A 16608-nucleotide genomic window follows, 5' to 3' on the forward strand; every position below is an offset into this window, starting at 1 on the left:
ATCTGGGTCCTTACTGCAAAATCTTGCTGGTGTATGCAATGGTGTCAGCGTTTGGAAGCTGATTATGGGATGGATCCCAGGATATGGCAGTCTCTAGATGGTCCATCCTTTTGTCTCAGAACTCTCTTCTTAATATACAGCCTCATCATGGGCAATATCTATAGATAAAATGTGTGTGTACAGTTATCACACAGCCTCAAACCTTGGCACTGAACTTGAGTGAGCTACCCTAAGAGCTTCATCAAATAGAGTAGGGGAGTTCTTGAACCTCTGCAGTGTTGGGTCCTGGTCAGTTGGCCACTAAACCCTTTGTCAGTCTGTCCATTCAAAGACAAATCTAGGCTGACTTACAGGTATAAGAGACAAGGAGAAAAAATATCCTTTATATCTAAGTCTGTGCAAACAATTTTCCCTGGATCCAATAAGTTGAATAGGGAATAGGGATTTTTAATTTGCATAAATAACCTTACTCCCCTAATAACCTTGCTTGAGTGCTGAACAGGTTGATAGTTTTTGGCAACTCTCATGAAGTTAGGGTATAGTGGAGTATTCCAGGTTAAATGACTGTGGACCAAAATTCCTGCTGCCCTAGAGTGACTAATGTGGTTTTTGGTGTCCATCTTGAAGTGTCTTGAGATTAGATATTGTGTTCTTGGTGTGTCTTGAGAATGGATATTGTTTTCTTTTCATAGTCAAAGCTGAGATCAAGAACTGAACAATGACCAGTGGCAGGTTTTGGTGCCAGTTTGGGTGGGGGTGAGGGTGCTGATTATTCTCCATCCATACCTCTGGGAACTTCTGCATTAGCTCTGCTAAGATAGGATCATCTGTTCTCTGGCTTTCAAAACACTCTTCTATTATATTTATCAGATGGGAACCAAGTTAATAGGATGGATGGATTTGGGCTCTTTAAAAAAAAGAATTTCTTCAGTTTCTTTGAAGGTAATTGTAACTCCTATTATTCTTAACAGATCCCTGTCAATTAGTGGTTTAGGACTAAGGACAATCCTGCTTAACAGGAAAGGAACAAATCACAGTACATTGACTGAGATTTACTTTGTGTGTATGGTTCAGGTAGAGGGTCAGGTTCCAGTGGCCCCTCTTGGTGCCTGTGTCCAAGAGCTGAGCCAGTACAAAATGCACCACTGCTACGTCCACCAGGAGCCATAGGGTATGACTCCCAATTTCTTCAGTGACTATGAGCTCCCAGAGGCCCATAAAAATGGAGTCCTGCCCTGTTAGTCTGTGCCAAGTTAAGAAACTTTTCTCCTCTTCTCCACCTACATTGTAGACATTGATTCTTCCAATGTCCCTTTTCCTTGCAAAAAGGGCAGTAGTCTTTTAGCTCTGCATGGAGTTCCATTAGTTGCCTGTGATACTTTCCTCCCCTATCTTCTCCTTCTTTCGAAGTGGCCACGACTACTCAGGCTAATCTCCTGTCCTTTCTTTGCATCTTGATCTCTATTGTTGAAAGCCTTTTGAGCTACAACTGTGGCCTAGTCATACCTTCAACCCCCTCCAAATTCTGCTACTTTTCACAAATGTCTGGGCCAACCATGTCACAGAGGGAATATTAACAGCCTGCTGGTTTTTCTAGAGCATCACGGTTAATGGGGGTACGTTTCTAATAAGCCTACTGGAGGCTCTCTGGAAACACAGTGAGATAACTTCTGACACCTTCAAGAGGTTAGTTGTGTCTTATCTACTTCTTTCATTCTGGTCAGTAGGGGATTGTCACTAGAACTTCCTTACCTTGGTCAGTGTTAAAGTCTTAGTTTGGTCAAGTCTATGGCAAGATATACTTGACTTTTGTCTGGGTATATTCACCATTTGCTTCAGAGCTTTGAAGGCTACAGTTGAAATTAGGTCCCTCTCCTTGGCTGTGAAGAGGGTGCCTAGGAGTTGCCTTGCAGTTGGCCCATGTTAGATAATGAGTGAAAAAAAAAAAAATAGGGTCCATCAAAGTGATATGGGTCTGGAGTTTTCAAAAAAGAAGGATTCTGGGTCTTTCAGTTATACAGATCATTGGTTAAAAAGGACACATAGGTCATGTGAAGGGTGGTCTACCTGCCCCCCTCCCCCACTCTCTCTCAGGTGGAAATTCCATTAGTAGGAGAGAAGATCAACCAGAGGTGATGTTTGGCTTGGCTGAAGCAGAGAACACCAGATGAGGAGCAAGGCAGGGTAAATTCTAAAAAATGGTGCTATTGGAGCAGAGGACATCTCAAATCCAAATCATGTGAGTGTAGGATGATATGGTGGAGGACAGTCTTCTTCCCCCCTTGGGAACAGAACTGGGGAAACAGGCTTCTTAGTTAGAGGCCAGTTGACTTAGATGCTAGAGCCCTGTTTAAGTGTGTAGCACTCTATCCAGGGAGGGTTACAGTAGAATGTGAGCCTGCTGTCAGAGGACCAGCAGTCCTAGTAGGTGAACAGGTCTGGGTGACCAGGATCTTCAGCGACTACTCACTATAATCTTGGGGCAGTTTGGGGATTTATTGATTCCATATCTGGCCATTTTACACTAAAAGAGGGCCCTTCAAGTTTACATAGAATTCAGAAATTTCTGGGCACAGAATACAGAACTTCCTGTGTGGCACCTTAACTCAGTAATCCATCTTGCAGAAATCCTCAAAATGGCATGCCATGTACCTCAGAGGGGTATTGACTGTATTCAGTCAGGCTCACCTGTTTGCAACAAAACTGATGGGCACACAAATACGTTCTCACACTCGAACAGTTCTCTGAGTCTGCAGACAGACTTGGCCCTTGTGTCCCAGATCAGCGACCTCCTCATTTGTGACAGCCATGCTCTAAGGGCTTCTGTAAGCCTCCCAATCAGGCACACCAAGGGCCTTATCTCAGAGCCTCATCTTAGGGACTATCCAGGACCAGCTGCCCTGAGTCAGTGGGACCTCCAAATGTTCAGGAACAAAGAAAGAACACCTGGACTCTACTGAGCTTTTAATCAGCTGATTGTTTTTTTAAACCTGCAGCAGCTGACAACAGTCTCCTTGTGCTCTCTCTCTCTCTCTCTCTCTCTCTCTCTCTCTCTCTCTCTCTCTTTCTCTCTCTCTCTTTCTCTCTCCCCCCCCCCGTGTGTGTGTGTGTTTAGGGGGTAGGGGATAGTGGTGGGGCTTGTTAAAGCCACAATTGCACTTCTGCAGATGTGAGATAACATCTCAGGTGTTTAACTTTCCTGGAATTCTTGGAATGTTTTAACAGACTGAAATTGCTGACAGGGCAACCTTTGGTCAAAATTGGAGCCATTTTTGCTGCTACAGCAGATTGGACATGAAGGGACATGAGGCAATAAAGTCATTAGAAATGTGTGATGTTGAGGAATTAGCAAGAATAAAACAGCATAATGTTCATGCACAAGAATGGCAAAATGACATCCACCATGATGTATATTAAATTTAAAAATTAGTTTTTAAAAGTGTGGGATGTGGGAGGGGTGGGTGGGTGATGTCATTGTATGTATATGGGTGTGTGTGTGTGACATATTGTGCATGTTATTTACTGCCAATGTGTGCACATGAGCAAAATGTTGTGCTTGTGAGTATGTTCTCATGCATATGGAGACTACAAGCTAAGTTCAGCTCTGTTTCCTTAATTGTAAAGAACTGACACTACAGAGGTGTTCTCCCATGCTCAGATTTTTACATAGGTGCTGGGGAGCCAAACTCAGGAATTCATGCTTGCACAGCAAGAACTTTATCCATTGAGCATTTCCCTAGCCCACTTAAACATCTATTTTAAAAGGATGAAATCTACATAAAAAATGCAGGATGAACAATTCCATTTATGACAGCACTCTGGGGGGAGGGGGCTATGTAGTCGGATGGAAGGCCTGCTTGCCTGAAACACCCTCACTTCTCTTCCTCTCCACCTAGCCTTTAGGTGTTGGCTTCCTCTCTTATCTCATATCCTGAAGATAAATTCAGAGATGATTGGTTTGAAGGCCTAGAAAAAGAGAAGCAAGTCTTTAAGGCTCACTGTAATTTATCCCCCTGCCTGTAGCATGTCAGCTCCCCTGCAAATGTGAAGAACTACAAGGTAACTATGTAAGGAACCACTACAAGGTAACTATGTATTGGATGCAAATATGAAGAAGTCCCACCAGTCCTGAGGGAATGTCCAGTTTCTTGTTTCTTCATGAAGCTAAACTAAGTGGCCAGGGCCTTCTTTATCCTGGAAAATTTAAACTGGAGACAAAGCCTGTGAACCAGGAAGGAGCAAGAACAACAAGCCGGGCGAAGCATTTCTTTCTCATGACCTGCTTCAGCTGGATGAGACAAAGGCTTTGTCTGATTATTTACTTAAAACCTCTCAATCTCTCTGTCTGCTGTGATTTTCTTCCTGTCTTCCAATGGGGATACATTTTTTTCTTCCTAATACCATTTCTGGATAATAAAATGTGAAGTAATGTACTTAGGGTGGAATTTTACACCCAGTTATGGGTGACAGAGGTTGGGAAGCTGGTGAGGGGTTACTTAGGGGACATCAATTCCACCTTTCTGTCCTCTAGCTTTCTGAAGAGAACTCCATTTTTCAGATGAGAACACAGAGGCAGAAAGTAAAATAAATGTTGAAAATGTATGACTTTATGGCTTCTGCATGTATAAGAAAGTCACAGCCCTCAGTTCAGCATCTTGCCCCTTCCACTGGCCTCATTTCTATAAATCTGACTGACACTTACTGGAACATTAGCAGTTTGTAGAATAAGGTAAAATGCTCTCATAACAGTTTAAAAACCATTTTCATGCTTTTAGATACCAATAACTACAATTTTAACATGCTATTTTATTTGTTCAGCTGTTAGCTCATAATATTTTTCAAATAAAGATGAATAATTTAGCTCTCTGAAAGTTTGGTATTGGCAACGGTGCAGTATTTTTTTTAAGAAGCTTGTTTATTTTAACCCTTGAGGACCTGTACTGCATGTTTATACTCAATAGGTATATTTCAAGAGTGCATGATGAAGTTTGAGGCTTGATTTTCTTCAAGAATGTTAATATAATGAATACATGTTTGGAAAATAAATATACAATATATTGACAAGTTACTACAAATAATTTTACATAACATTTTTATTAGGTTTCAAAGAAACCTTGGACAAGTCTTACTTGGCTGGCTCTCCCCAGCATCTCTCTCCCTACCCAATACCCCAAACCTCTCCTTCCAGGGACTGAGCTATAGCCACTCCCCTAGGCTGATCCCTATGTGATGCAGCCATTTTGGCTACACCAGCAAGTCTCTTGATCTCTCTTGCTCGTGCTGTTCCTCTTGCCTCACATGATTTAGCTCAGTCTGGCCATGTTCACTCAGTCCTCTTCCAGATCTTTCTGTCTCTGTCTGTGCCTCTGGCTCTGCTTTCCCTCATATCTATAATAAACCTTCTCCACGGTACCTCCAAGCAGTCCTCTCCTTTTTCTTTATTATTTTCATTCATCTGTTCCCAAAACCTGGGACAAACAGCTATTAACATATCAAAGCTGTTGCTGGCTATGTGGTTCTCCTAGCAGCCCTCAGTTCCTACCTGTTACAGGGTCCTCTTGGCTGGCATACCAAGCACTCTACCCTAATTTCTTCAGTTCAAAGACTAGGCTGGGTTTTCCCTTCCCCAGACACTCTTTCCTGTATAACCCAGCTTTTTTTGTCTAGGCAGGCCCCTTTTGACTTTTTGGCCTCTTGGTCTCCAGGTTTTCACTCTCTTGCTCTCTTTTACCCTCTCTCAACTCATGGTCCAGTTTAGTCTGTTGGCCATGTTCAGCTTCCTCTGCCTGCTTTCTCCCTTCTATCTACTCCGTAAGTCAGCCATGCCCCACCCCTTTTACTTCATTTGTTCATTCATTTTTCTATGTGTATCATTTACTGTTCTATTTGTACCTAGAATAGGAAAACTGTACAACACAATTCCAAAATGTTCATTCCCTTTGTTTTTGTAAGATTCAGGGAGAATGAGTGCAGGTTATCTTCTCTTGAGACTTCAAGAAGAGTAAATGACAGAAGGAACTTGTCAGTTGTGCCCTAAAAGGACTTTGGTATTTTGAATGAAAAGTTCATTGGCAGAGCACAGTGGAACTTTGGAATACACAAAGGGATAGTGCCTTAGAATATCAAGGATTATGAAGGACAGAAGGGTTAAAGGCTACTGTGATGTCAAATAACTCCACAAACAGGCTGTATGAATGAACTTGAATTCCTATAAAGGGACTGGAAACATGTGTTTTTGCATTTGGTGATGAAGGCTTAAAACATTCTTGCTCCAAAGCCACATTTTCCTTACTCCATCAACTCAGATATCGAGTTGCCTGATAAAATACAAGGTTGCAAGAATTTCTATTTAAAAATACATAGATTTAACCCCCCTCCCCACATACACCCATATGCAGAGCACATATTGTATGGCTTCACTACGAGTAAATGTTGTGATCTTCATTTAAAACTTAAGTTTCATTTGATACTGTAAACGTTCTCTACTATATCTGTCTGCCCAAGTGATTATGCATCCCCTAGAACCTGTCAAGGCTGTACTTGCAGATGATAAATGAGAAGGAGACATGGAAAAAGAAAGTTCTGCTTATGCCCTCAAAATGTTATACCATAGCCAAGTATAAGCAAGTAAAATTTGGAGGAGTGAAGACACGAGAAGTTTATCATGATCAGAAGTTGGCAAAAGGAAATCAATTGTACGTGCTATATTACTAACTTAAATTGTATAACATGGAACAGATATTGTCTTTTTGTAATGTGTTATTGATTTTTACTATTGTGATTGAAAATAACATTAAGCTCTTTTATAGGTTTTATCCCCAACCCCCACCCCGAATCTGAGGTGCCTGCAGCTTTCACTCCTTTCATACAATTCATCTGGGAAAAGTATTATTTAATATTTGAAAGAACCACCAGCACAATGTTAATTGGGTCAACCTGTGCACAGGCCTTTATGTTTATACTGATTGATAGGACATGGGAAATTAGCATATTTATGGAGACATTACACTCTCTTTTTGTTGTTGCTGGGGCAAAGGCATTCCAATTTTAGGTGCTTTTTTTTTTTTTTTTTTTAATTTGGACAAAACTGTACTTTACGTTGTATGAAACCTGGCAAGTGTAGTTATTGCCTGAGGGATGATTTGCTCAAAATGGAATGGCAGATGGTACATCCTGATGTATTGCTGTAGTACAATATTCTGTGTTATCTTCATCATCATCTCCATCACTATCCTTGCAGTATTAAACACATCTGGAGCTGTCTGATCCAAACGTGTAGTTCACAGGCATTTTGCTTCGGGGCTACCTCCTCTTCTGTGTCTCAGTTCACCTTGTCTCACAGGGTCGTTTTGCATGTTCCTTCCTACCCCAAGTCCCTTTTCCTCCATTTCATTATGTTAAGAAACACTTTTCACTGATGTCTCCACCTTCAGTCATATCATGTTAAAGCAATAACTTCTGTGACAAGTGTAAACATATTTTAAAGAAGAAAGAAATGATGTCCAGAGTTATTTTTTAATAGCGACAAGACTGAGCAACTAATTAAAAGGAGAAATAGGATTAGAAATTTTATGTATACATATATTCTATGATGTTCTATTTTCATATTTACTCTTTGTCTCTCTCTTTGTGTACATTTATATTCTTGACCTATAAATCAGAAAATAGCAGGTGTTTAAACTAACAGTATTCCTTGTATTATATATTTACATCATTTTTCTAACCAATCACATTTAGCTTTTTTTTTTTTACAGCAAATGTGCTTTTGAAATTCTTATTTATCTCCAAAAGAATAGTAAACCCAGTAGCTAGAATGGTAATAGTAAATAAATGTATTCAAAATTGATCTGTTATATTTTAAAAAATTTACTTACTAATTAGTTGGTTGCTTTTTTGGTTTTTGGTTGTTTTTTGTTGTTGTTTTTTTTGTTTGTTTGTTTGGTTGGTTTGTTTTGTTTTGTTTTGGTGGGGTTTGTGTGTGTGTGTGTGTGTGTGTGTGTGTGTGTGTGTGTGTGTGTGACTTGTTCTTTCTGTGAAGCTCTGACTGCTCTGGAACCCACCCTGTAGACCAGACTGGCCTCAAAATGACAGAGCTACCTCTACCTCTGGTACACAGTGCTGGGATAAAGGCGTGGGCCACCATTCCTCACTTGACGTCATCTGAGCTGATGACTAACGGGTAGATTAGGAGGGTTTTAAAGCTTTAGAAAGTGCCACTTTGGTGATATTCATGTTTGCCATCTTTGTGCAGGGACAATGCATTGTTGGTAACTATGGACTAGTTATGCCTGATGACACAAATTGCAAATGTAGGAAAAAAAACACTATCATGGATACATGACATGTATTAACAGGTAAGATGTAAAACTTTAATTTTGTCTGAAGTAAGAGATACGTAGGTTAAACAATAATATATGGGGAAAATGTGGCTATAATCTCAGTCTCCTCAAGTATTGAATCTGTATTAGAAAAATATATGTTTATAAGTGATAAAAGTTGGCTTCTATTAGTTTCAACTTACATATAGGATTTTTTTCCACAAATCCAGTGTGTCAATAGAAGGAATGGGTTATCATATTGTTTAATGTCAATTTATGGTCTATGTAGGTGCCAGATGGATGCCAGATGGACTTAATTTGGCGATCCTGAAGGAAAGAAAAAACATAAGGAAGCATCTATAACTACTCCTTTGATTTAGGACTAGACTGCGAGGAACTGTCGAGGCTTCAGAAAGGAATAGTTAATAATTTTAATACACAGACCTGGAGGAGGAAGGTGACTCTCTTGAAAAAGTGCGTGCTCTATAAACACTGTACCCTTGGCTCAATGTCCAGACCCCATGTAAAATTGTACATATGGTGGTATACGCTTATAATTCTAGTGCTATGGAGGCTAAAAGATCCTGACCAGCCAATTTAGTCTACAATACAAGATCCAGGCCAACCAAAGATACTTTCTCAAAGGAGATGGATAGTGTTTATAAGGAAGATACCAGAAAGTGTTATTCATCTTCATCAGGCATAGGTAAAGGGAAATCTACACATGCATGCATATACACAAAAGGAATAATGTAGATGAATATATATTAATCTTTTCCTCATCTAAATTTAAAGGAATGAGACTTGATTTATGGTATTTATTTATTAGGTTCTGCACAATTACTTGAACATTACCCTTAATCTAAATCTCTAATTGCCAGATGTGCTCCCTGAAAATGTGCTGTTTGAAACTTTCTGGTTTACTTCTGCATTAGTAGTCTGGTGTCCTGGGGCAGCATATCACTCTGGCACGAGCCATTGGTCCATGATGTCTCCTTGAAGACCTTCTGTTCTCCCATGATCCCTCCTCTCTCTCTGTCTCTCTGCCTCTCTCTGTCTGTCTGTCTCTGTCTGTCTGTATGTTTGTCTCTGTATCTCTCTTTCTTTCTTCTCCTCATCCTCCTGGTAGTGCCTGTCATAGCTCAGAGAAAAGGAATGATAAATAAACAGAGGGATGACTTTTCAAGCAGATATTTTTCTGGTTGAGGAAGGGCTCAGAGTGAAGGGAGAACAGAACGTGGCTGTGAATTCTGACACAGAATTTTGTAAATGATCTGCCTAAAAGATTTGACTATAGGATCATTAGAAAACCAAGAATAGGAAAGCTTTGGGCCTGATGGGAGTGAGGCTTAGGAGGACAATGACAAAAAGTGGAATAGAATGGATCTCAGAAGACTGCCTTATTCATCTACAATGAATTCATGTTTATGAAAGAATAAAACACTGAGATAGTCCAGATTTATAAAGAAACAGATATCAGGTTGAAGCTAAGTTAAGGACCATTAGACAAATAATCAAACCCTATAATCTGGGTCTAGCACTCATTCAGAGTGCAGAATGGAGTCACTGATAAGTCTCTGAGAGAGGAAGGATACAGAAGAAATGAGAGCAAGACAAACATAAACTAATATTTTCTTCTCAAAATAAACCTGAAATATTTATAACTAATAATTGAAGGTCAGTAAGTATAGAAGGAGTTAGAGCAACATGAAACAAATTGGAGGTAGGTAGTAGAAATGATGTAAAAAGTCACATAGGAGCCGGGCAGTGGTGGCGGCACAGCCTTTAATTCCCAGCACTCGGGAAGCAGAGGCGGCAGGTTTTTTAGTTCGAGGCCAGCGTGATCTACAGAGTGAGTTCCAGGACAGCCAGGGCTACACAGAGAAACCTTGTCAAAAACACAAAACAAAACAAACAAACAAACAAACAAACAAAAAAACCAACAACAACAACAACAAAAAACTCACATCAGAAATTGATTTTAAAAATAATAAAATACATGTTAAAAAAGAATTTCAAAGTAAATGAATATACTTTACAAGAAAAATAGCCAACAACATGCACTATGTGAAATATAGTTTTTTTTTCAAACAAAAATAAATAGAACAAAACAACAAGAGATGGCAAAATGAGTGTTCTAGTGCAGGAAAATGAAAATTTCATTTAATACAAACCTGAAAAGGTTGATTAAACAATTATAAAAACAGAGTGAACATGTAGGTACATAGGAAGCCAAATAAGAAATATTTAAAACAGAAATCTTTAGCAGAAGAAAAAAAGGTCAGCCTTTCTCTAGAGTGACAGCGTGGACTTACGGCAGTTGTATGTCACTCTGCTGTTGCATTAGATGACAAAATATAAATAAATGCATGTACAGGACCTAGGAAAAGGTAACAAACACATACAATTACATTCCTAGCTAAATATGTTCATGAGAATAGGGAAAGATAGACTAAAAGAGGAACGAGTTGTATTACTCAGCACTGGAGTCCTCCAGAGGAAGTAAAGACTCAAAGAACCAGTTACAGTTGCTGTTACATCCGCAGTTGCACAAAGAAAAATAAACGCTGTAGAAGCAGCTAAATTATGAGCAAAAGCTCAAAAGATGAGAGTTATTTGAACACATTTTTTTTTTCAGCTTTGAACTACTCATCAAAAGACTCGTCTTGTGCAAGGGAGATCTTCCATGGGAGAGTTTTATCTCCTGTTTTCAGGCAGGAAAAAAGATTGGGATGTCTTTCTTGCATCTGCTGTTTCTCATGTGCTTTTTAACCCCCAGTAGTCCACATGTCAAAGGGTCCTATTTCAGGGCGTTGTATTCTACCACTCTGCATGGCTCCTTATTCAAAGCGACAAATCCACTTGACTGACAGTAGGAAGAAAGGGAAATCAGCCTGTGGAGTAGAAATCCTGTATTTTCTTCTTGATGTGGCAATCGGAGAGCCAGAATTAATGCACTTCAACTTTCAATTTCATTCATCTCATTTTTATCCTGGAGTGACAGTGCAGGGACACTTGGGAGACCCTTTGGAAGTCTGCATGTCCCTGAGGGCCCCCTGCTGGTTAGGAGATGAGGTTAACTGTAGCATACATCATACTTTGGCAGCCTATTGGTCACGCCAGTGACTGGCTGCCAAGGCTAATGCAGAACGACACACAAATAAGATCCCAGGATCCAATTGGCCTTGCTTTTCTCATTTCCAAAGTACTGTGTTCTCACGAATTTGAAAGTTCTTCAATTTATAAATTCTACTCCTGAAGCAGAGTGAATCAAAGCACTTGTGGCATTTGAGTCCCTCTTCCTGGGGAATGATTTATTGTGTTTGAGTTTTCATTGTGCTTCTATGGGAGGAAATAGGCTGCTGCGTAAACATTTCCTCACTGTGAAAATGTGCTCTGAGCAGCCCGGAGCATGTGCCAAGAAGTTCTAACGTTGCTTGAAAATTATGACTGCTCCATTAAGGATCCCTGAATTTTTGAATATTCAATGTAACCATGTGATTAATTTGTACCTCCTCAATTCTAGATGACTGCTTTCCAAATGCTCTCTAATCTCAGCACATTTAAAAAATAATTAAAATGCAATTTACCGTTTTTTAAGAGTGTTTGCAATAGATGTTCATAAATGTTTCAGGTAAGGCTCTTTTCTGAGGGTTTTTTTTTTTTTCCTAAAATTGTGTCTCCCCTCCAATCCCTTTAATTCAACATTTAACAGGTACAGGGATTTCTCATAAATAAACATGTGAACTGATTGAAAGGAGTGATTAAATGCCATTCAAAAGCGAGCATCCTATCTTCCTTTCCTAGAAAGTCTCTTAAACAGTTTCAATTAAGAAGAGGTGAACACCTCAGAATAAAAGAGGGCATCCGAATCAGTTACAGTAAAGGTCAAGGTCTCTGGGAAGGCCTTCTGCTGTGGTTAGGGTGGGCAAGAAGAAGAAATGGAGGATTGAGTTTCAGGCCTCAGATTCGTTTGTCTCTGGCAAAGGCCTTTCCATCTGGTTAAGTGAAGATGAATGGATGAAGAATCACAGTGTTCTTACTTAATCAGCTTAATCACCTTGAAAAATTGAGGTAGTTATTCTGCCTACCAGGCATGAAAGGGCCTAAGTGATATTTGCCAAGTTGTTTCCACACCTTGATTATCAAGTTGTATGTGTTGCCACGGTGCTGGCGTCGCTTCAAATTTACTTCCTCTCGGCATCCTGGCTAATGTTTGGGAAAGCAAAATAAAATAAGTAGAGATAGGTTTTGTCATTTTAAAATATTTCTGAATGCCCCCCCCAAAGTCTGACAGAGAAAGAACACAGGTGTTTGCTACCCAGTCTGGGCTCTAATTTAAATGAAGAGCTATTTAGCATAAGGTAATGCTCCTTAGGATAGAATGTTTTCAGTACAGTAGCGGGAGCAGCAACGTCAGCCACTTAGCAACCACAGAGGCTGCTGATGAGAGTCAGGTACTCTCCCCTCTGTGCTGCGACCATATTGTGTTCCTTTAATGCTTACATTGTTTCTATGAATTAAACACAATTGTAGCACTATTTTGGCCTCAGAAAAGAAGTGTTCAGAATTTAGCTTCTCCAGAGTTGAAAGATTTGGAGCTCTGGAAGACTCAAAGGCTGGATTATCTTTGCCAAAGAATGGAATCATCAAGGGTGGCAAGTGTTCCTTCTCTGTCGTTTCTAAAACCATCTGCTAAAGCTTGACTGTATCTCCTACTCTCTTCCTGGTGAAGATACTAAAGTATCGCTAAGGCCATTTGGACACAATCCCTAACAATCCCCAAAGCTTCCACACTCGGGGGGGGGGGGGCAAGAACTTCAAGCAAATAGACTCTTTTCACAATACAGGTTTTCCTCACTGTTTTGAAGATTACTTCTTATCAGATTCTATTTTTTCCTTTACTAAAGGGAATATAGGAACATATTTGAAGATGTTTATCTTGAACATGAGAAGAAAGTTGGGCTGGCAAGACAGGTCAGTGGGTAAAGACACTTGCCACCTCCCTAGCAACCTGAATTTGATACCTAGTCATACCATTGGTGAAAGGGGAAACCAACTTCTACAAATCATCCTCTGACCTCTGCATGTATGCCATAGCATGTTCACACACACACACACACACACACACACACACACACACACACAAATATGATCAAATAATAAGTATAAAATTTTAAAAGAAAAAGTATTTATGGCAAAATTTGGCTATAATTTATATTTTTATGTTTTCAAAAATAACCTGAGAGATTTTAGATCAATTTAGAATGAAAAGTGAAGTGGTTTCAATACAGATATAGGAAATAGAGTAGAAAGAAAAAATTAAAAAAAAAACGGGCGTGGTGGCTCACGCCTTTAATCCCAGTACTCAGGAGGCAGAGGCAGGTGGATTTCTGAGTTTGAAGTCTACAAAGTGAGTTCCAGGACAGCTAGGGCTATACAGAGAAACCCTGTATTGACCCCCCCCCCAAAGGAAATAGAGTAGATTTCAGACACTGTGATAACAAAAGAATATTCATCTTTTAGACTGATGTCATGTTGTATGCCTTTAATTCAGCACTTAGAAGGTGGAGACAGGCAGCTCTCTATACAAGGCCTGTCCAGTCTATGTAAAGAAATCTAGTCAGGGATGCTGAGTGATTCTCTATTTCAAGTAAATAAGTGTTGAAATAATATATTTATTTGCATCTATAATTTCAAACTGTAACAATTTAACCTGCAGTTATCCTATAGTAGTTATTCCACAAATACAAATTATGTTGACTCATAGATGAATGAATAAATATATGGAGGAATAGATGGGTGAAAAAGCTAGAATAACCTGTTTCTGCAAAATTTTATATGATTGTATTACAACAAATGAAGTTTACATGTGAAGATAAAAATGTCTATATGTGAGTATGTGTGTGTTTGCGTGTTTTTGTAAGTTTGTGTGTGTATTTGTATGTATATGTATGTATGTGTTTATGTGTGCATATGTGTGTTTTTGTGTAGTGTGTGTGTAGGTATCTGTGTGTATATGTCTGTGTGTGTGTGTGTGTGTGTGTGTGTGTGTGTGTTTCTGGACTTCTTTCAGTAAATTAAGAACAAGTGTCTAATTTACTACAGAGGTATTTACGTCTTTTACATTTCAAGCCAGAATTACTAATTGGATACTTTAAAATATAGAGTTGCAAGCTGCATACAAGAATCTATTATTTTTCAGGCCAAGCAACTGGCACTACATAAGTACCATTTGTTGTAACTGAATTATCTTACTTTCTGTTAAAATATTAACACAACCAAAATCTGGACTTCATATGTGTGTGTATCAGGTCTACCATAACAAAATGCCACAGATCTATTGGCCTAGACTGTAGACTGTATTTCTCCACCCTTGAAGGCTAGAAATCTAAGATCAAGGGATGGTGAAGATTTGTTTCTGTTAAGTCTTCTCTTCCTGCCTCATTAAAGGCTCATTTCCATTTTACAGAAAGGGAGAGAAATATTGTAGGGTTAACGCTATGCCTGTGTGCCCACCTCATTTACCCATTTGCTAATCCTTTTGGGGCTCTATCTAGAAATACATCATTTTAGCAGATACACAGAACATATTCCATGAGTAGTACTTGAACACCTTATCACCTTTATTAGTGAAAATTGTTCTAAATGCTGACATGTGGGATAGGTAGACAGGAAAATATATCAGACAGGGAAGAACATTCTTCCAAAATGAGTTCAAAGTTAATATATTTCAGAGGCATTATAAGCCATAAAGATGGAGAGAATGACTGAATTTCTATCTCTTATCTCATATAGAGAACAATGTCAGATTTAAGCTGCAGAGACCTTAAGCCCCTAGAGCAGCAATAGGAGAAGTTTGGACACACCCTGACATTGGGATTAGTTTTTAACTTGTAAACTGGGAAGTAAGAGCCTATGTAAAAACAATAGGACAGTGAGCCCTAGGCTGAAGGAAGTTCAAGTATTGTATCCTAGAGTCTCTGGTATGTTTGTTGAATCCTGCTTGATGAAAGTCTGCTGTGTCTCTGTGAGGTCCCTTCTGTGCTAGAGATTATGACAACTATGCTTAGGTGATAAGCTAATCCAAAGAGCAAGTGTTAATTGAGAGAGAGAGAGAGAGAGAGAGAGAGAGAGAGAGAGAGAGAGAGAGAGAGAGAGAGAAAATTCCTTGCTTTCTAGTCTCATGATTTCTTAACTCTACAAAACACTTTTGTTTTGTTTGAAAACAGAAATATTTAGCCTACCATAGAAATATTTTTTTTATCAGCCTCACTCCCCAAAAATTGTAAATAAAAGATCCAAATAACCACCTTTCTGATGGAGGTCTTCTGAAATCCAACACAAAATATAAGGATCAACAGAAAACAAAGTCCAGGGCTTAGGTAAATATAACTGTATGTAAGGAGAAAAGAAAAACCATGTCACATGTGAGCTGACTTTTTATATGAAAAGAAAAATACAAAGGAAGTAGAAAGGCAAGCTTAATAAATAAGGTCATTGGCAAGAAGGGCTTCCTTCTGGTACTTTGTGTGTGCCTGACTGAAGGTGCATTTACAAGTGATCTTTCAAGTCATCTGAGTGAAATCACCTGCTTTTTTAAGCTCTATAAAATAGCATATACAAGAAAGCATTCATTTTCCTTGCTGGTGTCAATAATGAGTATTAAGAAGGTAATTTACAGGCATCCCAATAGATGTAATGATATTCTTAAAATAATGACTTATGGACAAAACAAGACACCAATAAAACATTAGAGGAATATAGGCAGTGAGTTTTTATGTCATTATTGAGTCTTAAACTAGTGCTTTAAGAAAGCCAAGTCTACATTTTTTTGTAGTTCTAAATCTTGAATTACCTCACATATACTCAACCCACTCACTGAGGAAAACTGTTCTGAATACCTGTTATTATTCCTTCCAAATATGACAAAATATATTATTCGAAAAGCTATCTTCACAGTGAACCTGTCACTGTCATCTTAGCTCTAAGCAACCAAATGTTACACTTCAGTGAAATTCTTTAGCAGACACCAGGACTTATTTGTGCTGTTTTGGCAATGAGTTGATTCTGATTATATATCCACAGTAGAAGCTTTTTATAAACAATTTAAATGAATCATTTTCTTGTACTGTACAATTGACAGCTATTGGGTGTCCCCTGCCTTGACACTGCTGTTATTAATTCCTGAGCATACATTCTCTCATATCACATGTGATTTAATGCATGGTCTAGTGAAATTTGAATCAAACATACAAGATTTTCATTTCCTTACTATCATGTTGTGCTT

General features: G+C 39.0%; 1 protein-coding gene across 13 annotated transcripts in view; it reads left to right on the forward strand.

The window, feature by feature from the left end:
- Lingo2 (leucine rich repeat and Ig domain containing 2) overlaps nucleotides 1-16608 on the forward strand; it is a 1228899-nt gene that overhangs the window by 642659 nt on the left and 569632 nt on the right. The window contains exon 7 of one of the 13 annotated variants that reach the window (XM_029476367.2): nucleotides 8252-8354. The exons of the other annotated variants lie outside the window; for them this stretch is intronic. The gene's annotated coding sequence lies outside the window, so the exon portion shown is untranslated. The remainder of the gene's footprint in view (nucleotides 1-8251; nucleotides 8355-16608) is intronic. 13 annotated transcript variants of the gene reach the window in all.

The sequence above is a fragment of the Mus caroli genome, unplaced genomic scaffold, assembly GCF_978045245.1.
Source record: "Mus caroli unplaced genomic scaffold, Mus_caroli_1 scaffold_6, whole genome shotgun sequence".
Classification (NCBI taxonomy): Eukaryota; Metazoa; Chordata; class Mammalia; order Rodentia; family Muridae; genus Mus; species Mus caroli.